Source organism: Hemiscyllium ocellatum, chromosome 33 (assembly GCF_020745735.1).
Source record: "Hemiscyllium ocellatum isolate sHemOce1 chromosome 33, sHemOce1.pat.X.cur, whole genome shotgun sequence".
Lineage (NCBI taxonomy): Eukaryota > Metazoa > Chordata > Chondrichthyes > Orectolobiformes > Hemiscylliidae > Hemiscyllium > Hemiscyllium ocellatum.
The window spans coordinates 18,349,130-18,376,439 of NC_083433.1; the positions used below are offsets into that span (position 1 = coordinate 18,349,130).

The 27,310-nt window shown below is 43.3% G+C and overlaps 1 protein-coding gene across 3 annotated transcripts in view; it reads right to left on the reverse strand.

Annotated features, from left to right (window-relative positions):
- Positions 1–27,310, reverse strand: part of LOC132831527 (peripheral myelin protein 22-like) — a 49,724-nt gene that overhangs the window by 20,642 nt on the left and 1,772 nt on the right. Inside the window, exon 2 of one of the 3 annotated variants that reach the window (XM_060849725.1) lies at positions 4,350–4,411. The exons of 1 other annotated variant lie outside the window; for it this stretch is intronic. The gene's annotated coding sequence lies outside the window, so the exon portion shown is untranslated. Of the gene's footprint in view, positions 1–4,349; positions 4,450–27,310 lie in introns of all 3 variants that reach the window. One more of the 3 variants, XM_060849724.1, reaches the window with a different exon arrangement.

Here is a 27,310-nt window from a genome sequence, read left to right on the forward strand (position 1 = left end):
GATTGGGCTATCTTCAGTTAAAAGCAGACCATGCCAGGTTTTACTGGCACCATGTGGAGCAACTTTCAGGCATCTTTATGATGCCTGTAGATAACTTTTCATGGGGTGGGAGCAATGAATTGGAAACCATTAGGATAAGTGGGTTAGAGCAGAATTCAAAATTGCAAGTCAGGCTTTTAAGCATGTTGCATTGGGAATCAAACAGAATGGATCAAGTATCACTTTGCATCAGCAATCTTATTTGCAAAAAAGAGTGTTGAGCTCATTGTTAATAGTGAAAGTAGGGCCTCAGGAAAAATTACAATTGCTTCCAAAGTTGAAATGGAGGAATTACAAAGTCTAATCAAACAGTTGGACATCCAAACAAGACCCAGAGTGAGAGTTGGGTATGACAGTAAAACATTCTAAAAAGGAAGGTATTATTTGAGTGATATAAATTGAAAGAATTTAAAATGGAGTATTCTGTTTTGACGTTTCCATAACTACATCACCATGTGTAAACAGGGTCGTTAAGAAGCCTTCATTGCTCAGACCTCCGAGTACAGGAACGTCGTGTTGAAGTTGTACACGATGTTGGTGAGGCCTCTTCTGGAGGACTGTGTCCAGTTCTTGTCTCGGTTATAGGAAGACTATTATTAAGCTGGAGAGGGGTCAGAAAAGATTAGCCAGGAATGGAAGGTTTGGGTTATTGGTTGAGGCTGGATAGAATAGAATAGAGTAGAATAGAATTCCTACAGTGTGGAAACAGGCCATTCAGCCAACAAGTCCACACTGACCCTCCAAAGAATAATCCACCTATACCCATTCACCTATTATTCTACATTTAACCCCGACATATGCACCTAACCTGCACATCTCTAAACACCATGGGCAATTCACCCAACCTGCACATCTTTGGACTGTGGGAGGAAACTCACGCAGACACAAGGAAAATGTGCAAAATCCATACAGACAGTTACCCGAGGCTGGAATCGAACCCAGGTCCCTGTTAACCACTGAGTCACCAAGCCGCCCAAATAAGGGATATTGGATAGGCTGGGACATTTTTCACTGGAGTGTATGAGTTGGGGGGGGGGCCTTACAGAGGTTTTTAAAGTCGGGAGGAATATAGAGAAGACGAATGGCAGATATCTTTTCCTTAGAGCAGGGGATTTCAAAGACTGGGGGGCGGGGGGGGAAAACATATTTTTAACATGAGAAAATAAATATTTAAAAAAAGGACATGAAAGGCAACTTTTTTTTATTTTACACAGAGGGTGGTTCATGTGTGGAATGAACTTCCAGATGAAATGATGGATGCAGGTACAGTTATAACATTTAACAGACATTTGGACAGAATTATGAATAAGAAATGTTTGGAAGGATATAGGCCCAAGCACAGGCAGGTGGGACAAGTTTAGTTTGCAATTATCATCATCAGCATGGACTGGCTGGAATGAAGGGTCTGTTTCTGTGCTGTACAACTCTATGACTATATTAGAAGGTGCTTGGAACATGAAACTAGTTATTTTTAGAGGTGCTCCTTATACCTCTCTGACGTGTTCTCAAATGCAGGAGGGTTTATTTTCCCCTTGTGAGAAATTTTTTTTTTAGACTTAGATTAGACTTACAGTGTGGAAACAGGCCCTTCGGCCCAACAAGTCCACACCGACCCGCCGAAGCGAAACCCACCCATACCCCTACATTACCCCTTACCTAACACTACGGGCAATTTAGCATGGCCAATTCACCTGACCCGCACATCTTTGGACTGTGGGAGGAAACCGGAGCACCCGGAGGAAACCCACGCAGACACGGGGAGAACGTGCAAACTCCACACAGTCAGTCGCCTGAGTCGGGAATTGAACCCGGGTCTTCAGGCGCTGTGAGGCAGCAGTACTAACCACTGTGCCACCGTGCCGCCCTTCGGTTTGAGAAGCTCAAAAGAATAGTAAAAGTAGCAGAAACCCTTGCTCTTAACGTGGTGGCAGCAAGGCATTTTCATCACAAAAAAGCTTTGGGAATTCAATTCTAAAAAAGGGGCTACATTGACAAGTTACAACCATGATAACGTCCACTCAACAAAATGTGTGAATGAGAAAAGACTCATGATGAATACTGCAGCTTGAAAACAGAGAACTGTTGTGGTTCTGTTCGCCGAGCTGGGAGTTTTTGTTACAAACGTTTCGTCCCCTTTCTAGGTGACATCCTCAGTGCTTGGGAGTCTCCTGTGAAGCGCTTCTGTGTTGATTCCTCCAGCATTTATAGTGGTTTAAATCTGCCGCTTCTGGTTGTCAGTTGCTGTCCGCTGAAACGCTTGCAACAAAAACTCCCAGCTCGGTGAACAGAACCACAACAACGAGCTCCCGAGCTACAAATCTTCTCACAAACTTTGAACAGAGGACTCTCCGAATGGAGAAACATCAGTAGCAGACTGCTTCATAAAGAGGTTATAGGGAACTACTGGACATACTGGAAAAAGAATGCTTATGTCAAAAAAAACATAATACCATCAGCATATTTATTTTTAATAAATAAATATACATTTAGAAGAGGGGACCTGTTATCATCAGTTATTATCTGAAGGAGATCAAAGGTTTGAAGGAAAAGGTGATGGATATACTGTGAATTGATTGGGTGTGAATTGGTTGTATGAATATGGGGTGCTATTAATCAGTGGGGTGAAAGTTTTATGGAGTCTGTGTAACTGAAATAAAGCCACGACTATAAATATGGACATAAATTCTGAAATAACTGCACAGAGGCCAGTATCCCGTCACCAAGTCATCCTTTATTTACACAAACATAGTACACTGAGTGACCAGCCAGCTTGCAGTCACTACCCTGAACGGATGAGATTCAAAATCCCCTGCTTATTGGTCAGCTAGGGCTTCCTGATTGGTCTAGGTTAACAACCCAGTCAAGGATCTTGCAGTCAGCAAGGTCCACCTGATTCCAATCATGACAACTTCCATTTTCTAGTCTTTACCAAAGCTGGAGGCCCAGTGGGCTTAGGGTAAAGGCTGGGAGTGTAGGCTGGGTGGGAATGCAAGATGGGGTGCATGGAAGTGACCGAAGTGTAAGGTACAAGGTGGGGTTTTGGGAGATGGGAAGGCCAGGGATGAGTGTCTTCTCTCTTCAACTACTACTGTCCACCCTATTGGAAGGCTGAGTGTCAGAACCCAACACCATTGAACTAAGGGAATGTGTTCTCTTTGCACCACCTAGTGGTGTTTATTGTAAACACAGCCTCTCTTCCCAGTGATTTGGAGATGCCAGTGTTGGACTTGGGTGTACAAAAGTTAAAAATCACACAACACCTGGTTATAGTCCAAGTTCCACCGCAATCCAAAAAACAAGGTCCTGTATCATTACTTGCTGCAACGACACTTTTCCCAAATTTCCCATATTTTCCCAAAGGGATAACTTCACTTCTAAAACTCCTGAAAATAGAGATTCCAAAAGCGTTGCGACCCGAATGACAGAATTTGTAATAAAATTCAACTTGTTCCTACACAGTGTGTTCCACTCAATACCTTTTTTTGTTTGTCACCTGTACCCTATTATGGGATTGTTATCCTGCATATGGTGCCAAAGAGTTACACATGAGAAATGTACAGAGGGTGAGGAGGAAGCACTTTAGTCTGACAGCCTCCATTGTAATTAGATTACTTACAGTGTGGAAACAGGCCCTTCGGCCCAACAAGTCCACACCAACCCGCCGAAGCACAACCCACCCATACCCCTACATTTACCCCTTATCTAACACTACGGGCAATTTAGCATGGCCAATTCACCTGGCCTGCACATCTTTGGACTGTGGGAGGAAACCGGAGCACCCGGAAGAAACCCACGCAGACACGGGGAGAATGTGCAAACTCCACACAGTCAGTCGCCTGAGGTGGGAATTGAACCCGGGTCTCTGGCGCTGTGAGGCAGCAGTGCTAACCACTGTGCCACCGTGCCGCCCAGATCCAGATTAATGATGGAGATAGACCACTGTATTCCTGAACTCAGACCATGGGTTAGTGGCTGTCAGAAATCATTTGCAAGTGAAATATTCTATTCAAAATTCTTCCCAATGCAGCAGCCTTCAATTGGACTAGAATTACCGGCTGCTTTTACCCGTAGGGCTTCAGCACACCTTGTGATTTCCATTCCGTCTCATCAAGTGGTAGTGATGAAGGAGCGTTGCTCCGAAAGCTAGTGTGCTTCCAATTAAACCTGTTGGACTATGACCTGGCGTTGTGTGATTTTTAACTCTCTTCCCAATGAATTACTTAAACCAAGGTCTGTACATCAACAGATGAAATTCCAAACAGAAAGTCACATTGGATTCAAAACATTCTTCCTTCATAATGGTACCAGACCTGCTAAGTTTCTCCAGCTCCTTTACTTCAGGATCTCCAGCGTCTGCGGGACTTTGGTTTCACTGTATTTGAAAATCAAGACTTATTCAAATGCAAACAGCTGAAAAAAAATCAAAAAGGAAGTGAAATCCAACAGAGAAAAGCAAAATTTGCAATTGAGGCCTAGGAGAGACGGAATGGAAATCAAAAAGGTGTGCTGAAGTCCTGCGGGTAAAAGCAGTCGGTAATTCTAGTCCAATTGAAGGCTGCTGCATTGGGAAGAATTTTGAATAGAATATTTCACTTGCAAATGATTTCTGACAGCCACTAACCCATGGTCTGAGTTCAGAAATACAGTGGTCTATCTCCATCATTAATCTGGATTTGATTACAATGGAGGCTGTCAGACTAAAGTGCTTCCTCCTCACCCTCTGTACATTTCTCATGTGTAACTCTTTGGCACCACATGCAGGATAACAATCCCATAATAGGGTACAGGTGACAAACAAAAAAGGTATTGAGTGGAACACACTGTGTAGGAACAAGTTGAATTTTATTACAAATTCTGTCATTCGAGTCGCAACGCTTTTGGAATCTCTATTTTCAGAAGAAGTTTTAGAAGTGAAGTTATCCCTTTGGGAAAATATGGGAATTTTGGGAAAAGTGTCGTTGCAGCAAGTAATGATACAGGACCTTGTTTTTTGGATTGGGGTGGAACTTGAATGTAGGAAGTGGAAGAGGCCCAACAGCTCTTCAAGACTACACATCCATTCAATAAGATCACGTCTGATCAGTGACTCAATATCTACATACCCACCACGGTCCCATTAGTTACAAAAATAAAAACTCAGATTTAAAAATCAATCGATCCAGCATCAATTCCTTTTCAGGGAAGGAGTTCCAAACTTCTACTAGCGTTTGTGTGCAGTATGGATTCCTAATTTTACTCAAGACTTTTTAAAAGGACCCTCCTTGTCCTACGGTCTCCCAGCAGCAGAAATAGATCTGTGGAGGGAGCCTTGGTTTGTATTTTATCAATTACTAGAAGTGCTACTCTGGATATGATGTTCAGGGTAACAGCTGTATCACACCAAGGAGACGCAAATGCTATGAAAAGAGGCATTGGGGTAGGGGGTTGGGCGGAAGGCAAGACCACGAAGCCGAACCCACAAAAATGTAAAAGATTTCTGACAATGACTGATTGGACCTTTCCAGCAACACAAGCTCAGCTTCCTCATGACTTCAAGCAAGTCTGAAGATACTGCTTTAGAAATATGGCCTCGATAACAGAATCGGACATGACACCAAAATCTTTGCAGAGAAAGATCTCTAAAACCTTGAAGAAGAATGACCAGACAGACTATCTGTTCTGTGGAACCTAGATGGCACCACAGCTCAGCAGTTAGCACTGGTGCCTTACAGCGCCAGGAACCCGGGTTGGATTCCAACCTCGGGTGATTGTACGTGGGCACATTCTCCCAGTGTCTGTGTGGGTTTCCTCCCACAGTCCAAAGTTGTGCAGTTTAGGTGGATTGGCCATGGGAAATATAGAGTCACGGGGATCGCGTAAGGGGCTGAGTCTGGGTTGGATACCCTTTGGTGCAGATTTGGGGAGCTGAATGGCTCTTGCAGTTGAATAGTTTGGGCTTGTACTCGCTGGAGTTCAAAAGACTGAGTAGGGGGAGGGGGTGTATCTGATTGAGGAATACAAAGTGCTAAAGGGGATTGATAAGGTAGACATTGAACAGATGCTATCCGTTGTGGGACAGTCTCGACCAACAGGTCATAGATATAGAGTGAGAGAGGAGGTAGGTTCAAAACAGATGTGGAGAAACTCCTTCTCCCAGAGGGTTGTGAATGTGTGGAACTCACTGCCCCAGAATGCAGTGGAGGCAGAATCGATCAACAGATTCAAGAACGAACTGGATAGGTTTCTGAAGAAAAGCAGGAATAAATTAATCATGGAGAGCAGGCAGGAGTGTGGAGTGGAGACCAGGATAAGATCCGCCATGGTCATGTTAAATGGTGGAATGGACTTGAAGGGATGTATCACCTACTCCTGCTTCAAATTCTTACGTTTCCGCACTGCAGGGATTCTAGGAGTTGCTTGAGGCCAGAGTGTTGGCAAGGGAAACTCCTGTTCTTGAAAATTGAACCAAAACCGATCTTTTATATCCACTTGAGAGGGCAGGAGCCTGTGTCACAGTCAGTGGGTTATAGGACAGGAGTGGACATGGTGCTGCTCACTTCAGGATTTCTCTCAGTCAAGATAATGCCTGAAAGAACAAAGTATAAAGCAAAATATTCTCTCGATCACTGCATGCGGCTTGTCAAGCTATCAGACTGGCCCTGAAGCTATAAAGTCAAACACTTCAGGAGTTTATTCAGCCCAAACCTGTACTGACTCTTAGGGCTGCTCAACTGCTCTTTTCTCCCAGCTCTCTCTCTCTCTCCCTCTTTTTAAGCATACCCGAACCACTTTTGAACATTCCTTTCAAAATCTGTACCACTCTCACAGCAACACAAACCAGATGGTGACTATGATATCTGGAAAGTCTCACTCAGCAACCTTGCCCTTGTATTAGACACCCACTTCCCATAGATTACTGAATACTTCACGGTCTCTTCAAGCTATCATCTCCCCAAATCGGTGAAGTAATTCAGGCTCCCATTTAGAGATTTGGAGGAAACAGTGACATGGCAGTGATGTCACTGGGCTGGTAATCTAGACAAGCAGCAGAATTGACATTTCGGGCTTAAAATCCCTTCATCAGGGGTGACCAAGGGCTTATGCTCGAAACTCCTGCTCCTCAGATGCTGCCTGACCCGCTGTGCTTTTCCAGCTCCACACTCTCGACTCTGACTCTTCAGCGTCTGCAGTCCTCACTTTCTCCTTGTAATCCAGAAGCCCAGGTTATAGTTCTAGGACAGAGGGTTCAAATCCTATCCTGACAGCTTTGGGAATTTCAATTCAAATGAATAAATCTGGAATTGAAGATCATGGTGACAATGACCCGCTATCATTGATCATTGTGAAAATCCATCTGGTTCATTAACATCCAATACCTAGTCTCGTCTACACAAGCTTTGGGTGGCTCAGTGGTTAGCACTGCTGCCTCACAGTGCCAGAGACCTGGGTTCAATTCACACTTCGGGCAACTGTCTGTGTGGAATTTGTACATTCTCCCAGTGTCTGCGTGGGTTTCCTCCGGGTGCTCCAGTTTTCTCCCACAGTCCAAAGTTGTGCAGGTCAGGTGAATTGGCCATGCTAGATTGCCTGTAGTGTCAGGTGCATTAGCCAGGGGTGAACGTAGGGGAACGGGTCTGGGTGGGTTACTCTTCAGAGGGTCGGTGTGGACTAGTTGGGCCGAAGGGCCTGTTTCCACACTGTAGGGAATCTAATCTAAGTCCTTTTAATTTCAAGCACATATGGTTAATAAAATCATGAAGGGTATAGATAAGGTGAATGGTAGGTTTCTTTTCCCTGGGATGGGGGATTTCAAGACTAGGGGGCATATTTTTAACTTGAGAGGAGAGAAACTTAAGACAAGGGGCACTTTTTTTTAGAAAAGCATTGATTCATGTGTAGACTAAAACTTCTTGAGGAAGTGGTAGATTCAGGTACAGTTTCAACATTAAAGACATTCAGACAAGTACATGAATAAGAAAATGTTTGGAGGGATAGGAGTCAAGTGCAGGCAGGTGGGACAAGTTTAGTTTGTAATTATCGTCGGCGTGGACTGGTTGGAATAAAGGGTTTGTTTCCGTGCTATATGACTATCACAAATGGACATATATTTTAGTATAAATAAATATCATTACAGTATATTTGCTGTACATAGGAGACCAGCGTGGAGGTACAATATCAGATCACACATGTAGAAGTGGCAGGAAGCCCCCCCAACCTAAACTTTGCCAAAAGTTAAATCTGTGATAGTTAATGTTGATGTTTGAGTCAGACAGGTGACAGAACCGGTCTAATCTCACCAAATCGGGGAGCAGACCAGAATCCCAGTGTAAGAATAATATGGTGACATGTGGAGCAGGCCATTGTTTGTTTATTAAAAACAGGACAATGGCCAACACCTGTACAGCTGTTAGTCACAAAAGTGCTGGAGGGAACTCAAGTACCAGACATGGCTTCCATCACAGTCATAGGCAATGTAATCACTCTCTCCAATATATCCTATCATCACCTCACATATACTACTGTGTGGTCTGGAGGGAATATGTACCTTGGCAGTGCAATGAGCTACATTCATCACACGAACCATTCCTCAGGAGCTCTGCATCCCTAAATTGCCTTCCCTTGGATTGGAATCTAAACAGGTCTAAATGGAGGAAAATAGTGAACTCTATTTTGTTTCATCCCTCTAAGAACCTGCACACTCATGTCACTGCCCTCAGTCAAGGCAAAGCTGTCTAATGGCATTGTCCACCCCATCTCCATGTCAAAGTCAAAGATGACACAACACTGGGTTTTAGTCCAAAAGGTTTATTGAAACTGCAAGCTTTTGGAGCCCCTGTTCCTTTCTCAGGCAGTTAGAGAGAATACATTGGACATAGAATTTATAGTAAAAGATCAAAGAGTCATACAGCATATGCAAATGTATTGAACAAACCTAGTTGGCTATTATTTAAAAAAATCGGTTAGAATGGAGGTGCAGGTTTTGAGTAACTAATATGTATCTGCAAAATTCAAATCTGCACATGCAAATTCACCCCATAGATTTATATGAATGTGTGCGCGCAAGAGAGAGTGCTTTTGAGAAGGAGTGTGTGTGTGTGAGAGAGAGAGAGAGAGTGTGCATGAGATTGTGCATGCGCCTGATAGAGAGTGCCCGCACGCGTGAGGGAGTTAATGTGTGTGAGAGCAGGCGTGCGAGAGCAAGAGTGAATATACTGTGGTTGGGTCACCTGTAGCGTGACATAAACCCAGGACCGCAGTGGAGGCAGTTCTCACGGGTATCGAACATGGCTACCGGCCTGTGTTTGGCAAAGCAAAGCAAAGCATTGTTGCATATCCCAAAGTCCATCTTGGAGGATGTCTCTCTGAAGATCAGAGGCTGAATGTCTTTGAACGCTGAAGTGGATGTCATCAGAAGCTGTTTCATGGTAGCAACTTCCTCACGATCTCAATTAAGGGAACTTCATTGACCTCAAATTTTGGGACTGAGATATGGTGCTATATCCAATAGCATTTCACACTAGTGGTATTTGTAAGACACTAAAAGGCAGTACTCCTAAATGAAAGTTTGCACGCTTGGTCTGTCCACTAGCTGGAGATCTAAAAGCCCTTGCAAAGAATCTCTCTTGGTCGTCCTATAAAGATGAGCCAACAGACAGCCCATAGAGGAGTCCAAGAGATAGTACAAAAAAAAAAGTCAAATTAGGTTATCCTGAGTTAATGATAATTCTGTAAACAGCCTCAGGATATTTTATCACATGAGAAAGGTGCTATATAAACATAGAACAAGGATGCTATGTTATACACAGAGAACTTGTCTGGGCTGCATTATAAAATAGTTGTGTCAGAACAAGATGGGGGTTGGGGGCAGGGGTCCAGTTGCTTTCCTAAAGACTGGCTTTCTTCCCTAAAAGGAGAGGTAAACATAGGCCCCCATCATGTCTTGCAAATATCAGCATAACTGAAACTACCACGAATGGAACACACACAAAAAAAAACAGACAAAAAGACTAATTCTACTCAATTTCCAATGTATTTTCCTTGGGAAAGAGAAGGCCAAGCAGAGACATGACAGAATTGTGAGGGGGAGGGACAGAGTGGACAGGAAGATCCTGTTTCTCTTGGCAAAAGGTTCAGGAACCAGGGGTCACAGATTCAAGATAAAAAGGCAGAAGATAGTTTAGAGAGGGTGAGAGTCATAGAGATGTAGAGCACGGGAACAGACCCTTCGGTCCAACTTATCCGTGCTGACCAGAGATCCTAAATTCATCTAGTCCCATTTGCCAACATTTGGCCCATTTTCCTTCAAACCCTTCCTATTCACATACCCATCCAGATGCCTTTTAAATGTTGTAATTGTACCAGCCTCCAGTACTTCCTCTGGGGGCTCAGTCCATACACTTACCACTCTCTGCACGAAGAAGTTGTCCCTCGGGTCTCTTTTAGGTCTTTCCCCTCTCACCGTAGATCTATGGCCTCTAGTTTTGGACTCCCCCACATTAGACAAGGTCTTTTCCCCACTTACCCTACCCATGCCTCATCATTTTATAACCTCTATAAAGGTTACCTGTCAGCCTCTGACACTCCAGGGAGAAGCAGCCCAACCTATTCAGCCTCTCCCTATAGCTCAAACCCTCCAACCCTGGCAACATCCTTGTAAATCTTTTCTGAACTCTAAGTTTCACAACATCATTCCTATGGAAGGGAGACCAGGATTGCGTGCAATATTCCAAAAGTGGCCAAACCAACGTCCTGTACAGTTGCAACATAACCTCCCAACTCCTGTACTCAACGCACTGACCAATTAGAGGAAAATATACCAAACACCTTCTTCATTATCCTATCTACCTGCGACTACTTTCAAGGAAATCCAAGGTCTCTTTGTTCAGCAACACCTTCCAGGACCTTATCATTAAGTGTATATGCCCTGCCCTGATTTGCCTTACTACAATGCAGCATCTCACATTCATCTAAATTAAACTCCATCTGCCAACCCTCAAACCATTAGGCCATCCAATCAAGGTCCTGTTAGACGCTGAGGTAACCTTTTTTTTTGGATTAAGTGCAGAGGAGGAGGTGTTTCTAGATTTCACTTAAAAACCAAAAGAACCGCAGATGCTATAAATCAGTAACAAAAATGGAAGCTGCTGGAAAAGCTCAGCAAGTCTGGCAGCATCCGTGGAGAGAAATCAGAATTCACGTCTTGGGTAAAGTGAACCTTCTACAGAACTTGAAGGAAAGGTCATTCGACAAGAAACATTAACTCCACTGCCCTTGTCCTTCCAAGGCAGTGATTGTGGGTTTGATAAGGTACTGTCTAAGGATTTTTGATGAAATTCTGAAGTGCATCTTGTAGACAGTAGATTGCTGTTACTGAGCATCAGTGGTGGATGTGGTGCCAAATCAGGAAGGCTGCTTTATCCTGGACGTATCCCAAACCAGACTGTTCCTTTTTGGGTCTGCCTCATCTCTGTTCTTACTGCATCCAAAGTTGACTATTGTTTGAATCAGAGATTCTAAGTAACTCTTTTGTTGACACATTAAATGTACAGAAAACTGATTTCTACATTACTGTGCTCCTATACAGCCCTTCCATTTTTCTCTTAATCTTGACAGTATATGACTATTAATGTCAAAGTTACATCTCATATGCTTTCCCTTATGACACACCAATCCGTAAAATTAATACTCAGGCTGCATGTGTAGGCTGGTCTTAATTTCCCAGTGGAGCTAACCTCTGGAACGCACTGCTGGTTGGTCTAGTACGTGTACTGATACTCCACAGAATTTTAAAAAACAAAAAAAAAAAAGTCCTTGACTACAGAAGGAGACAGCATCTTATAAAAAATGGAGCAACAGTTAGTGTTTACACGGTCAATTTGATCTTTTGGCCTGCTTTCAGTATAGAAACTGATTAAAGATAGGAAATCATTTTTCCCTTATTGACCCTGGAACATTTCCTTTTTTTTCCCGCCCTTATATTTAAAAACAATAATCACCTGGCCTGGTGTTTAATTTGTGGCAGCCATTAAAAGCAAAAGCACATTGCAAAGGTCATAAAACTATGGCAGGCCAGCTCATATATTAATGTACAATTGTGTTTCTCCAAAAGATCCCCCTTTCATTGAGGGGGTTGGGGGGGGGGGGGGGGGAGGGGTAGGAGGGACAAGAGCAGAAAAGTACATGCACTGTGTTATGGACAAGACCTTGACATGTTTTGAGGGGGGTTAAGGTGACAGCCTCAACCCCACCTTTGAAATGAAACAAAGGCAAGTGCAAGGCATTGAGGTCCAGATGCAATTCGATTGGTCGAACTACCAGGCTTGAAGCAAAACACACTTAACTCAAACACTACAGTTAAAATACAAACAAAAAGATAGATTCGGAATAACAACTGGGTGTAGGTTTGCTCGCTGAGCTGAAAAAGATTCATTTTCAAATGTTTCGTCACCACACTATGTAACATCTTCATCCGGAGGCTCACTGAAGGGGTTACCCAGTACGGTGACGAAATGTCTGAAAATGAACCTTCTAGCTCAGCGAGCAAATCTACATCCAGAACCTCAACCTGAGCGACAAATCTTCTCAGAATAACTTAAACTTAACAGAATTACTAAGCAGCAACTGTTCCAATACAGTAACATCCCACACTCTTGCAAAGGCAAATAGATTGTCCCACATGCCAGTCCATCAGAAGGAAGAGAAAAACTCACTGTCTTATCCTGTTTTCCCGTAACCATCTTCACAGCGCATTTTCTAAACCACCAACACTGCGACTTCATGTGGCCTACTTTATTAGTGAAAACACCTGGCCTTTTCTGCTTCTCCTCCACCTCCCACCCCCCCCACCACCATGAGTTTCCTTTCTACCCTAGGGAAAACTATCTTCAATTAGATCTCCTTTTCCTGAGGATTTCTCTTTTTCCAGATTTTTCACCCTCACAGATTGAAATTGATGTCAGAAATTGAATTTTGACTTAGGAACCAATACAAATCAACTGGGATTTCTCCTGCTAATTTGGCAGTCTGAATTCTCTGCTCTTCCTCACGAGTTCTCACTATGGGGACAGCAGAGTGGCTGAGCGGTTAGCCTCACGGAGCCATCGATCCAGGCTTCATTCCACACACTGGTGACTGTGCAAACTCCACACAGGCATTCTTGCGTCTTCATGGGTTTCCTCCGACAGTCCAAAGATGTGCAGGCTAGGGATGGATTAGCCGTGCCAAATTGCTCACTGTATCGGAGGGTGTGCAGGCTAGATGGATTAACGCTGGGAAGTGCAAGGTTACAAAGATGGGGCGGATCTGGGTAGGATGCTCTTCAAAAAGAGCAGTGTGTACTTGATGCAGCGATTCTACTTCAGGAAGTGAATTTCAAAACTTCTCCAAATAGTAGTGTCTCTCTGATAGCACCATGTCTGATATATTTTCAATGCCCTTGTTCACTAAAGGTTACTTTGTTTGATCCTTTCAAACTCAAAAATGTACGTTTGACCAGGTTCCCTCCTTACATTCTTAAAACACTGTCTATAGGCCTCTGGCACAAGCTCATATGCACATACGATGGCTTTTTCCCTACCTCCTCAGATACATCCAGATAACTCCTCTGATAATGATGCAAATACCTCACTAACTCTCTCTACTAACTTGGTTTGGATCAACAATACCCAGATAGTCAGCAGCTATTTAGTTTGTTAAGCCACTTTCTCAAATGAAAGAAAAAAAAAGGCTTCTACATCCTTCTTGCTGAACTTAAGCAACGCTTGGACATACTTAAACAGATCCCACCAGGCCTTTGGCAACAATAAGATTGCTTTTCATCAGTGTTTTTATTACTTCTCCTGTCTTCTACCTCTACCTCTGCTATTTTAAGTTGACTGAGTTTTCAATTCCAACCTTCAAAGTTCAAAAACTCTTTCTCTGGGCCATTGTTTCCTTTTCTTTTTGTTCTGCCAGGGTCATTTTTCCTGTTTTTAATAAGTAAAACCGTTTTATTTCCGTTTCTCTTGCCCTTGTCGCTAATTCAAACTGCTTCATTTGCAATTGAAATTTAGTCATCGCTAATGGCTCGGATTGCATTACTAGCAATTGTAAAATGTTGTGTTACTGCCACAATTATTTCCCCTTTCCTCAGAGGCAGGCAACTCCAACTTGTTTATCAATTCTGAAAGTTTTGCAGAGTGTGAGCAAGGCAAAACGCCCAAAGTGACTTCTTCCAGCTCCAGGAAACTCTTAATGACTGGAAAAGGCATTGCTAGCCAAGGTGCACCCTGTTTAAAACCAACCAAATGCAATGCCCAAAATAAAAACCACCAATACTCATCATTCATTGCCTTGGAGTCCAATAATCCTAAAACCAAGGTGGAATAGTCTGACAAATTAGTTATGGACTAAATCAAACCCCCTCAAAATATGTCAAAGAGAAAACCTAGACCCTGATGTTTTCTTGTTTTAAAGGCAGATGTTGTAGTCTGGATGCAAACCTACCAGGCTTGAAGCAAAACACTTTTATTCATACACTATAGTTAAAATACAAAACAGGAGGAAGACACAGAATAATTGAATTCTATTGAAAAGACTTTTAGATTAATTGCTATACAGCAACTGTTCCAATGTAGTAAATCCCATAAACACACCCTTGATAAAAGGTAGATTCAGTAGAATAGATAGTCTCACATACAATTCTAGCATCAGGAAGAGAACTCCAGCTTTTAGCTCTTAACAGAGGTACGTCCCAGAGCTTCCACATCTGGCTTCAGGAGCCCAAATGCAGAAAGTTCAAACTCAAACTCCTGGCTCCGTGGGAGCTTGACCTACCCATATTGTTCTAACTAAAAAAAAATTCCAAAGCTGTTTACTCTTTTGGCTTTGAGCATACCATTGGACATTTCTGAACCAAACTCCATTAAATAAAAAAGGACGAAATGTACCTTTTAAAACAATAGTGTCATCATAACTGCCATCTGCAGTAAAAATTCTGATATCCACTGTCAAGGAAGATAATTTACTCACAAAGCTGTTCATTCTAATCTGTCCCACTTTAAATCAACCAACCAGTCTCTACACATGCAGTATCTTTAAATCATGCAGGTCTTGCAGAAAGGTATGCATGTGCATTGTTGTCCTTCAGGTATCTGGCGTCTCCTGCGTAGTGTTCCATCTCTGGGGAATGTAATTCATTTGAGGAGCACTACTGACAGTAACTGCTATTACTAATCTTCCTGCAATGCTGAAGAATGAACCATCACTGGAACTGATGGCCATTCTGATAAGTTATTACATCAGCTTACCAACAGCATTAAACATTTGCACACTAACTTGCTCCCCAATAGACCCGAAGTAAAATTTGGTTATCGAACATTTCACCTTGACTTTAATGTCATTCAAGTCTGTTACAATTTCAATAGGTTTTGTTTGGCTCTTAGAGTTTTAACATGACATTCATCTTTGAACTAGATTACTTTGTACATCTTCAATTAGGTATGTTCTTCACTCAAGGATTGCCTTGTACAAGTCCCATGTTGGATTTTGTTTGGATGATGCTACCTTGCCTTTCCATTTAACAATGATATAGGCTGCTAAATTTCCCAGCTGCTTAGGGAGTGGCTGAAGTTTTCACCTGAATATATGGGTCACTCATCACAAACCATAGAATACCATAATGACTAAAAAGTGTGTTATCTCGTATCTATAATCTCACCAGTATTCAGTGAGAAAAGTTGAATTCCCAGCACGCAAGATAATAGCTGGTAACAAGATAAGCAGCTCCTGTAAGAGAGTGGAGAGCTTTGCTTCAAACTTGATCCAGGAGATGCCACTTGTCGTAAGTGGCTCTTTAATTTGGTATTTATTAGAGGCTGATTTGATCCTGTAATCTCATTATTCAGGTTTATCCAGTAGAGAATTTCTCTTGTCTTCTTCAAACTAGACTCAATTCCCTGATAGCTTACACAGATGCACTTACAGTCTTAGAGTCATCCAGCATGGAAAAAGGCGCTTTGGTCCAACCAGTCCATGCCAACCATAATCCCAAACTAAACTAGTCCCACCTGCCTGTGCATGGCCCATATCCTTCCGTCCCACCCCCAAACATTTCTTATTCATGTACTCATTTAAAATGACTTTTAAATGTTGTAACTGTATCCACATCCACCACTTCCTCTGGAAGTTAATTCTAAGCACAAAATCACAAAAATTGCCCCCATGCCTTTTTTTTTTATATATATAAAACCAAAATCTTTCTCCTCTCATCTTAAAAATATACCCCCTAGTATACCCTCTCCAGCTTAATATCTTCCTTCCTATAAAGAGGGAGACCAGAACTGGACACAGTACTCCAGAAGAGGCCTCACCAATGTCTTGTACAATCTCAACATCCCAACTCCTGTATTCAAAAAGGTCTGAGCAATGAAGACAAACATATGTTTACTCTTTTCCTTAGGAACGACTATTCACTCTGTAGAGTACCATCTTGTGCTCTTACTTAATCTCTGTACTCTTCAATTGCAACACACCTATCATTGATGCTTTCAGGTCATCCTTCCCTAATTACTTCTTAAGGCACTTGTGGAATTGAAAGGTTTATAAATGTGATTTGAGCAAGATGCTGGTCTTTCAAAGTTTAATGTCTTTGCTGTGCTTCTGGAAGATATCACAATTTCAGTCCTGATTTCCTCAGCTGGACTTCTAGGAAGTGCTGCTCTGGACAGCACGCTAATGCACATCTGTTTCTCTTGTTTGTATTTTCACAGATGATATCCCTTAAAAGGAATCAACGATCCTTGGTGCTTTGGAGCAGTAAGGTGCGGAAGATGCTTTAAAAATAACTTGCTGTCAGATTTCACTGTCAGTTTGTCTCGCCCAAAGTTTTCAAAAACACAATAGCTAGGGACTTTCTCAATCTGCTTGGAACATTTTTCAATCTGTGTTAACGCCCTGGACACAAATTCAACTGATTATCCTTACCACACAAGTGTTGCTCCAAGTGTAGTTTCACCGGCATTAGACTTCAAGGTGACTTCACTATTGTCATGGAGATATCTCAGCACAGTTTCTGTTGTTACTAATTGTTTCACTCTAATCAAGAGCTGCTTCATGTTCTGTGTCCCAATACCAATGTATATCCTTAGCAGCAATTTGGTGTAGAAGTTGACCCTCCTGACACCAGAAATCATGCAAATTTCTTTGGGAAATACTTCATAAATAAAACAAATCATTGCACTACTATCTCAACGTTGATTGATGCATCTCTGCTAAAGTTCTCAGTTTGTCAGGATCTGGGCAAATTTCTTTTGCTGTCAGCATACAATCAACTTTAGACATTTTTAATGCATTTTTTTTTCCTTGTTCAACTTCAGGTTTATCTGACAAGCTCTCTCTCTATAGGAATTATACCTGGCTCTGATCTGATTTGTGATGGCTTCTTCCATTGTTTCTCCACATCCATAGTAATTTCCACTCTGGGAGCAACACTGACTGACTATGCTGTGTTGTCATCAGTGATACTTTTCTGGAACAATGTAAATGCTAAGTGGTATGCAAAACAATCTGTATCTTCCTAATGGAGTCCAGAACATGTTGGCAAACTAATACTTTCATCTGACCCCTCTGGAAAGCATTCTTCATATAGAAGGGTATAAAACCTTTTGTCTTAGCAAATTGAGACAGAGTTTCTACATTGGTTGGTATGGCATAGTGAGATCGCATCTAAGCTTTATGGAGAACCATTAGATCTCTGCAGGATTTTCTCTTCAATGCTATTACGCCCCAATCCAGTCTGTAGGAGGAGTTCTCATTTTCTAGACTATGCCTGTCTTTTCCAGCTCCTTCTTTCTCAGGTCAGACCTGAATCAGCTGGAACTCCGTGTCGAGTGTGTGGTGCTGGAAAAGCACAACAGGTCAGGCAGCATCCAAAGAGCAGGAGAGTCGACATTTCAGCCATAAGCCCTTCATCATTCTCCAGGATCTGCAGTCCTCACTTTCTCACAGCTGGAACTCTCCTCAGTTCAACTCTCCCTCTTAACTACTCCATAGTTAATTGTTCCCCAAAGAGACACTCAAGATCTGCCGAAACATCTCCGTAATCTTTTAGGATTTGCTGGCATTTTAGTAACAAACAAATTGTTCTGGTACATATAGGGTTAACAGCTTCAGATTTGTTTCAGCCAGGTTAAGAGGATTTTGCCTTGTGTCTGTGATTTTGAACTCTATATTTTCCATCTCCCCATTGTGTTGGGCACTCAGCTCCATTTGCCCTTTGGAGTTGAATATCATTCCTTCATTCTTGGCTTTGAGGGTTTCATCTCTGGATCACCATCTTTAAGATCATTTAAGTCCATGATGCATTGGTTTTACCTCGCACTGAATGTTCCTTTGATGCTGTACTATAGCCACCATCATTCTAACTGCCGTAAACTATTTAGCACCTTCATTCCTGATGATGACAAATCATTGTATGAAATGCAATGTTTTTTTTTAAATCCAGGGAAAACAAAATCATAACTTCTCTCCAGCAGCCAGCTTTCTAGGAATGAACGTGTTTTCTTTTCCCCCCAGCTAAATATTTATTCCAAAGTGATTCAGCTATGTTTAATTAGAGCATTGCTTTGTCCACACTAGACATACTGTTGTTAAATGGGATCCTGTGCAATATTTGATTTGATTTATTATTTCACTCTACTCAAAGATCACAGGGTGATAAAACAGGGCAAGGAATACAGTGTTACAGCTGCAAAGAAGGTGCTGTAAAAGCAAGACCAACATTAGATTTGAAATTTGAGAGGTTCATTCAGAAATCTAGTAACAATAGGGAAGCAGCTGTTCTTGAACCTATTGGTACGGTGTGTTTAAGCTTTTGTATCTGCTACCTGACGCAAGATGTTGGAAGAGATTATCACCGGAGTGGAAGGGGACTTTGATGATGTTGGCTGCCTTTCTGAGACAGCAAGAAGTGTAGATGGAATCAATTTACATCCATATCTCTGGCTTTGTTTTTTTTTCTGTTGGCCTTTATATATTTTTGTAATTTTTAAAAAACTCTTCTCTGTCCTGGAACATATCTCAGCATAGGAGAATCAATGAGGCTTTGCACTATAAATATACTCGAGTTAATGATTGACAACACATTAATAGCTTTCTTGAGAATTTCTCCTGTCTCGGTAGATGTGCTCTTACTGCAGGATCTCTTATACCTAAAGCAATACTGAGTTGGCCATCTTTGAATTGTCTGAAATGCTCAGGGTTCATCTATTTGTGACAGCACTGTCACATACTGAATAAGTCTCCCTCTACTCGAGTTCTGACATTTATGCATGGTATATTATCAATGACATTATGAAGGTTCAGAGAATGTCTTCAAAATCTTTCCTGGTAGAATTCTCTGCTCCTCAGAATACTGTACAGCTCATAGCACTTTACCATAGAAGAATTCCAATTCAGTCCTTATTGCCTGTCATTTCCACAGCAGCAACACAGAGTGGAAAATTCACAACCATTGAGAGTCACCCAGCACTTCAGATTTTTTTATTCTTCCTTGTTTTTTTTTCAACTGGCTCTGAAAACCTGCACAGTTCCAGCTGGCCATTTCTGACAAGTAATGAGACAGGTCAGTAAAAACAAACTAAAATGAATGCAGTACAACAGAAATAGAGACCACATAACTAGGACAAATTCCAGCATGCTTTGTACAATTGCACTTGTGTGCAAGAGAGAATCAAATTAGTTACAATGGAGTGGGAAGAATGACAGAAGACCTGGCTGAAAAAAGGGGCATGTCAGCCAAAGTTAAAGTAGCATCACAGTGCTTCAACAAACTAATGTAGAAGGTCACCGAGTGTACAAAAAAAGCCCAACCCTCTTTAAAACCACATGTTTATTTTAACATACAATATATAATTGAGCCTACTTCAAGCAATGGTTGAACAATAAACTCAAGCGTGGATAGACAGGGTGGCACTTGTCCTTTGAATATAGGAGTTGGGACGTCATGTTGAAGTTGTACAGGACATTGGTGAAACGCCTTCTGGAGTAGTGTGTCCAGTTCTGGTCACCCAGTTATCGGGAGAATATGAAGATGGAGGGGATTCAGAAAAGATTTACCAGGATGTTGCCAGGAATGGAAGGTTTGAGTTATAAAGAAAGGTTGGGACTCTTTTTTTTCCCCCCCCAGCAGCATAGGAGGTTTAGAGGAGACCTTATAGGAGCTCATAAAATCACGCAGGGCACAGATAGGATGGGGGATTTCAAGACTAGGGGGCACATTTTCAAAGGTGACAGGAGAGAGATTTAAAAGATGACGTGAGGGGGCAAATTGTTTTACACAGAGGGCAGTTCACGCGTGGAATGAATTTCCAGAGGAAGTGGTGGATGAGGGTACTATTACAACGTTTAAAAGACATTTGGGTAAGTAAATTAATAAGAAAGGCTAGGAGAGATGTGGCCAAGGGCAGGTAGATGCGACTAGTTTAGTTTGGGATTACGTTCAGCACGGACTGGTTGGACTGAAACGTCTGCTTTGGAGTCAGAGTCGTACAGCGCCAATGAAGAAAATGCTCCTGCAAACGGGGCTCTTCAGGGAGTTCAGACTCAAAAAGGTGTGCTTTTCATACTTCTCTTCAGAGTTATGGCCGAACAGGCTGAGAATTGTTTCTCAATGGGTTTCTCTGGTTTAGTAGAAGCTCAGGCCAGAATGCAAGGTGTTTCTTCAAAAGGCATTCACTTACACGATACACACGAGGAACTTGGAATAAACATCTGTGCCTGAAGCTGCTAGCCTATTCAACCTCTCCCTATAGCTCAAATCCTCTAACCCTGACAACATTCTTGTAAATCTTTTCTGAACCCTTTCAAGTTTCACAACATCTTTCCAATGGGAAGGAGACCAGAATTGCATACAATATTCCAAAGCACACCTACGCAGACACAGGAAGAATGTGCACAAAACACAGTCACCTAAGGCTGGAATCTAACCCAGGTCCCTGGCACTGTGAGACAGCAGCACTAATCACTGAGCCACCATTATGTTGCATATCTCATGGGGCACATTTGTATTTTCCTTAAATTCTCTCTGAACAAGTATTTTTGATGGGTGAATTCTTAAGATGTGATCCGGCAATTAGGGGAAAATAAAATCACCATTTCCCATGCCAACCCTGCAGTCTCCTCAATCAAAAGGCCGACAATACAAATTTGATCAGCAGATGCCCATAACCCCTTCCCACTGATGGATTCATGACCACGCCCAGTATCAAATCCAGTTCGTTCTGGTGTGTCACATACTGCTCCGGCCAGCAGCAGTCATAAAGAATGCCTCACGTCACCAGCACCACTCTAACTACAATCCCAAGGTCTGTGGCTTGACAGCCTGGTTACTGGTTTCTATAAGTGGCAGTCCCACTCCTCCCAAAGCCACAGTCCACAAAATCACTGCACAACAAAATAGAAACCAAGAGCCCACTGACAACAGAGTAAACATCACTCACATGATGGAATGTCACATTTCTCCCAGAGAAAGATGGAACACCTGGACTTCAGTAGAAATGCAGAAGCACATAGCTGGAGGCCATTCAGCCCATCTTGCCTTGTTCTATTTAGCGCATGCCAATCAATACCTTCATCCAACAATGGTTTGTATTTACATTGCATTCTTGACGTGGCAAAAAAGTGTCCCAAGGCACTTCAGAGGAGGATAAAATCTGAGCATGCCACAAACGTTAAGACAGGTTTATGTTTTGAATAAAAAAGGGAAGTTAAAGTAATTTTTGAGATGGAGGGCAAGGCAGAGAGATTTAGCAAGGAAATTCCAGAGCTCAAGGCAATCTTGAGACAGAGCCACTTATGGTAAAGCAAAGGAAGTGGGAGAAACGGACAAGAGGCCAGAGTCTAAGGAACAGCGAGTTCTTTGAGGATTTTAGCTGGTTTACACCCAACCAATCACAAACGCACCCAAACATGCGTCAGTCAGAAAGCACTCAGTCTGCCTCTTACCTCAGGATCTCCTGACTCAGGCAACACAGGCTGGATGCTGAGGACACTCTGCTCTGGTTTCCAGCAAGTGCTTGCCAGATTGCAACCAACGTAACTAGGGCTGCCAAAGCAAGTGGCATTTGAGATTGCCAGTGTTCGCCAACTAAAGAGCCGAGCAAATTCAACTCGAGGGGCAACACATTCCATACCCTTTGCACCAAGGATGTCACACCATCGCAATTAGCACACATTTCCCACACTGTCACCTAAAGTGCTTTAACGCAAATCTCACCATTAGCCCAACACCATCCTCCCCGCCCCCAAACACACACACATCACCAAACCTAAACTAACACAGGTCAGGAGCAGGGGAATGGGAGGCGGGGACACATCAGAACAGTGGAGTGAATGTGAAGGGAGGAGGAAGGGGAAGGGAGGGGGAGGGAGAAGGTGTTTGAGGGAGGGCGTGTGAAGAGAAGATGAGGGAAGGAGGGGGAAAGGAGGGAGTGTGGGGCAGAAGACCCCGCACAATGACTTTTTTGCATTTGCGAAACAGCTTAGATAAACAGGGAACAAGTTAAATGCGCTGGATGTTTTAGTTTTATGCAGCAAGATCTAATATAGGCAGAGAGAGGGGTAGGCAACTAATTGGCGAGATGGTGCAGAGGGCCAGTAAAGGCACAATGGGCCAAAACATCCCTGGCTGAGAAGTGAATCCGCACAGGCCGATCCTGGCTGGGTCCTATGCATTTCCACAGGACATTCACTGGGAATTTGGCTTGGAGACATTGAGACAGAGAGCAGACATGGTCTTGGCAGCAGCCTCATTTTCCACACAGCCCCAGTTAGAGAGACTCCATCAGCTGCGTTTACTGTTCGGCCCAAGCTGCCTAATCTCTGGGATCCAGCATCCTCCCTTTATTTCCGGAAAAGGGGAAATGTGTCAAACTGTGCTGACAGTTAATGTTATTTATTTTTGATAAACACACAGGGAACACCGGAGTTTAATCATGAGGCTGAGTGTTAGTAGCATTCAAAAGGAGAGTCTATTAACAGCACAACAGGCTCACATTGTACAGATAAGATAACAGCCACTTGGCAGCAAGTGATGGGCCAGCCCATGGCTTTTATCTCAATTTCCTTTTGTCTTGCTTTCTCCCATTTCCTCTGACTGCTATGTACAACGTATCTGACTGAAAAAAATATCCTCAGCCGCTTCCCCACCATCCTCCTCCTCGTATTATCTCTTCAATGCTCACTAAGGAGCTATCATCTTTTCAAGGAACCAGTCTCTCACTCACCACTCTCATTCCACTACAACAGTCAAACAGCATAGAAACAGGCCCTTCGGCCCACCATATCCATGGTCACCAACAAATAGCAAACCACATTAATCACATTTACCCGCACTTGACCAAGAGCCTAGCATTTTAAGCATTCCTGTAGATGCGAGGGACAGAGGGACAGAGGGACAGAGGGACAGAGGGACAGAGGGACAGAGGGACAGAGGGACAGAGGGACCTCTATGCTCTCAGGCAGCAAGTTCCATATTTCTGCTCTGGGTGGGAATAAATGATTTCCCTCACTATTTCCTCAAAATCACTTAGAGGAGACAGATGTACAGCTCAGAAATAGACTGTTCAGTCCAACTTGCCCAGGTTGATCAGATATCCTAAGTTAATCTGGTCTCATTTGCCAGCACTTGATCCATTTCCTTCTAAACCCTTCCTATTCATAGACCCATCCAGATGCCTTTTAAAATGTTGTGTCTGTACCAGCCTCCACCACTTCCTCTGGCAGCTCATGCCATTACATGCACCACCCTCTGCATGAAAAAGTTGTCCCCAAGGTCCCTTTTAAATCTTTCCCCTCTCACCTTAAACCCATGCCCTCTAATTCTGGATTCCCCACCCAAGGGAAAAGACCTTGGAGTTACTTTATCCATGCCCCTCACAATTTTATAAACCTCTATAAGATCACCCCTCAGCTTGCAATGCTCCAGGGAAAATAACTTATTCAGCCTCTCCCTGTAGCTCAAACCCTCCAATCCTGGCAATGTCCTCGTAAATCATTTTTGAGCCCTTTTAAGTTTTGCAACATCCTTCCCACCGGAAGGAGACCAGAATTGCACTTGCTCCTCCTCTTAAACGCATACTCTTCAGTCTTAGACACATCTACCACAGGAAAGAGAGATTTTCACGATCTATATCGCTGGATTGTGTGCATCTCAACCTGATCCTCCCATGCTCCAAGGAAAACAAACTCAGCCTGTTCAGTCTCACCTCATAATGGAGACCTTTCATCACAGGCAATGTCCTGGTGAATCTCCCTCTGCACCCTTTCCAGTGCAGTCACATCCTTCCAATATTCTGGGGACTGGAACCACACACACTATTCCATTTATGGCCTTACCAATGTCTTATACAAGACTACCTGGCTCCTAAATTCTTTGCCCCAGCTAATGATGGCAAGCATCCTATATGCTGTCTCCCCCACCCTTTCTGCCCGTGCTGACGCCTTCAGGAATCCACATCTAGTACACAATAATTCCTTTGTTCCTCAATATTCCATACTCAGTACACATTCCTGATGAAGGGCTTATATCTGAACCATTGCTTCTTCTGTTCCTTGGATGCTGCCTTAGCTGCTGTATTTTTCCAGTGCCATATTTTTTGACTGAGCTCCAGCATCTGCAGTCCTCACTTCCTCCCAGTACTCTCTAAGAATCTACCATTCATTGTGTAGATCCTTCCCTTATTAGACCTCCCAAAATGTATTACTTGATGCTAACCTGGTTTAAATTCCAGCTGCCACTGTTCCATCCGATTTTAAAGTCAGAATCATAGAATTCCGACAGTGTGGACTCGGCCATTAGGCCCATTCCTGATGAAGGGCTTTTGCCCAAAATGCCGATTCTCCTGCTCCTCAGATGCTGCCTGACCTGAGCTTTTCCAACACCACACACTCGACATTAGGCCCATTGAGTCCACACCGACCCTCAGAAGAACATCCCACCCAGAGCCACCCCACCAATCCCATCCCTATAACCCTGCATTCCAAATATCTAACCCACCTAGTCTGCACGTCCCCAGATGTCAGGGGGTAATTTAGCATGGCTAATCCTGCCAAGATGCACATCTTTGGACTGTGGCAGGAAACCCACACAGAAACGAAGAATGTTCAAACCCTACACAGAGTCACCTGAGGGTGGAAGCGAACCCGGGTCCCTGGCGCTGTGAGGCAGCAGTGCTAACCACGGAACCATCCAAAAAGGCAGATATAAAAACATCAAATTGCTCTTTCTTTCACCCCCAAAGGGTAACCTTGCATCTGAAAAAAAAATTTTCTTCTCGATGATCTCTGTCCCAAAATCATGTTCCCCGTGGAACTTAGGGGCGGCACGGTGGCACAGTGGTTAGCACTGCTGCCTCACAGCGCCAGGGACCTGGGTTCAATTCCCGCCTCAGGTGACTGACTGTGTGGAGTTTGCACGTTCTCCCCGTGTCTGCGTGGGTTTCCTCCGGGTGCTCCGGTTTCCTCCCACAGTCCAAAAGATGTGCGGGATGTGAATTGGCCATGCTAAATTGCCCATAGTGTTAGGTAAGGGGTATATGTATGGGTGGGTTGCGCTTCGGCGGGTCGGTGTGGACTTGTTGGGCCGAAGGGCCTGTTTCCACACTGTAAGTAATCTAATCTAGATTTTCCAAGAAGTCCAACACAATCTTCTCTTTCCCCCCTTAGTCATTCCTGACAGGTCATCACTGGAAAACCAGGGGGATCTGTTGATGTCCTGGCTAATAGTTACATCTTCAGATGATAATCTGGTCATTAACACGTTGCTGATTTGTGGAAGTTTCCTGTGCACAAATTGGCTTCCACATTCCCTCCAACAGTTCAAAAAAGGACGACATTGGATTAGCAAGCACTGGGGGACATACAGCACCGTTCTGTCCCACTTATCCCTGCTGACCATGTAAACTAAATTAATTCAGTCCCATTTGCAAGCACCCAGCCAAAATTCCTCTAAACCCTTCCTATTCAACTAACCATCCTGATGTTTTTTTAAATGTTGCAATCCTACCAGCCTGCACCACTTCCTCTAACAGCTCACTCCTTACAGGTACCACCCTCTGCCTGGAAAATTGGTCTCATGTCCCTTTCACCTTTCCACTCTCACCTTAAATTTATGCCCTCTAATTTTAGGCTCCCCTAACCTGGGGAGAAGACCTTGGCTACTCACCCTATCCATGCCTCATGATTTTTATAAATCTCTATAAAGGTCACCCCTCAGCCTCAGACGCTCCAGGGAAAATAATCCCAGTTTATTCAGCCTCTCCCTCTAGCTCAAACCTAAACCCTTCCAAGGTTTTCATATGGGAGATCATGAAAGGCGCTATCTAAAGGCGCCTCTGCCTTTAACCAGTTACTGAGGGAGCGCTGGAACACAAAAGGAGGTAGGCAATCCAGGATACAAGGGGGGCTCGCAATTATCCTTAAAGAACCCGAGAAGCAAGCAAAAAAAAATGCAGGAACCGAAAAAAAGTCTAACAAAACAGTGACATCGCCGGAAAAGTCTTGCGGCGGAGTTTCTGGAGCAGGGTTTGCCAGATGTTCCGCATTCATTGAGGGGAACAGACAGCGACCGGATATAATGCTGAGCCAGCAAATCCAGTCATCCCTCTCATGAGGGAGTGACAGCGAACTGGCCTCATGTAAAGACAGTCTGGCAGTATTGTGGGTGGGGTGGGGCTGGAAGGATTTATGCATATAACATATTTTATGGATAAAAGTATTTTTTTGAAGTCACTCGTATTCCAAAAAAAACCCCAGGTTAATATTGGACAGACCCGGTTTCAAACCCCCGTGGTGACATTTAAATTCAATTAATAAAGCCAGCGGTAGATTCTAACTCTGATGAAGAAATCATCTGGATTCGAACCGTTAGCTTGCTCTCTCTCCGAGGATGCTGCCTGACCCGCTGTGATCTTCAGCATTTGTTGTCTTCAGGCCAGATGCCAGCACTTGCACAGCCCCTGCATTGTGGATCATAACTGAATTGTCACTGGAAACCCCCAAGGGGTCACTGTTCTCCTTTCAGAAGGAAGGGCATCTGCTTTGGATCTGATCTACGTGACTCCAGACCCCAAACAATGTCGACTCTTAACCGCCCTCAGTGCAAAACCCTCAATTCCAGGACAAATGGGAGATGAGAGCAAGAACAGGTTGATATTTTTTACCCCCATCAACTTGTGTTACCACACTGTCCTGAAGCAGGTGAGAGTTGAATCTCCTGGCTCAGACATAGGGACATTACCCCTCACCGGTACCGTCA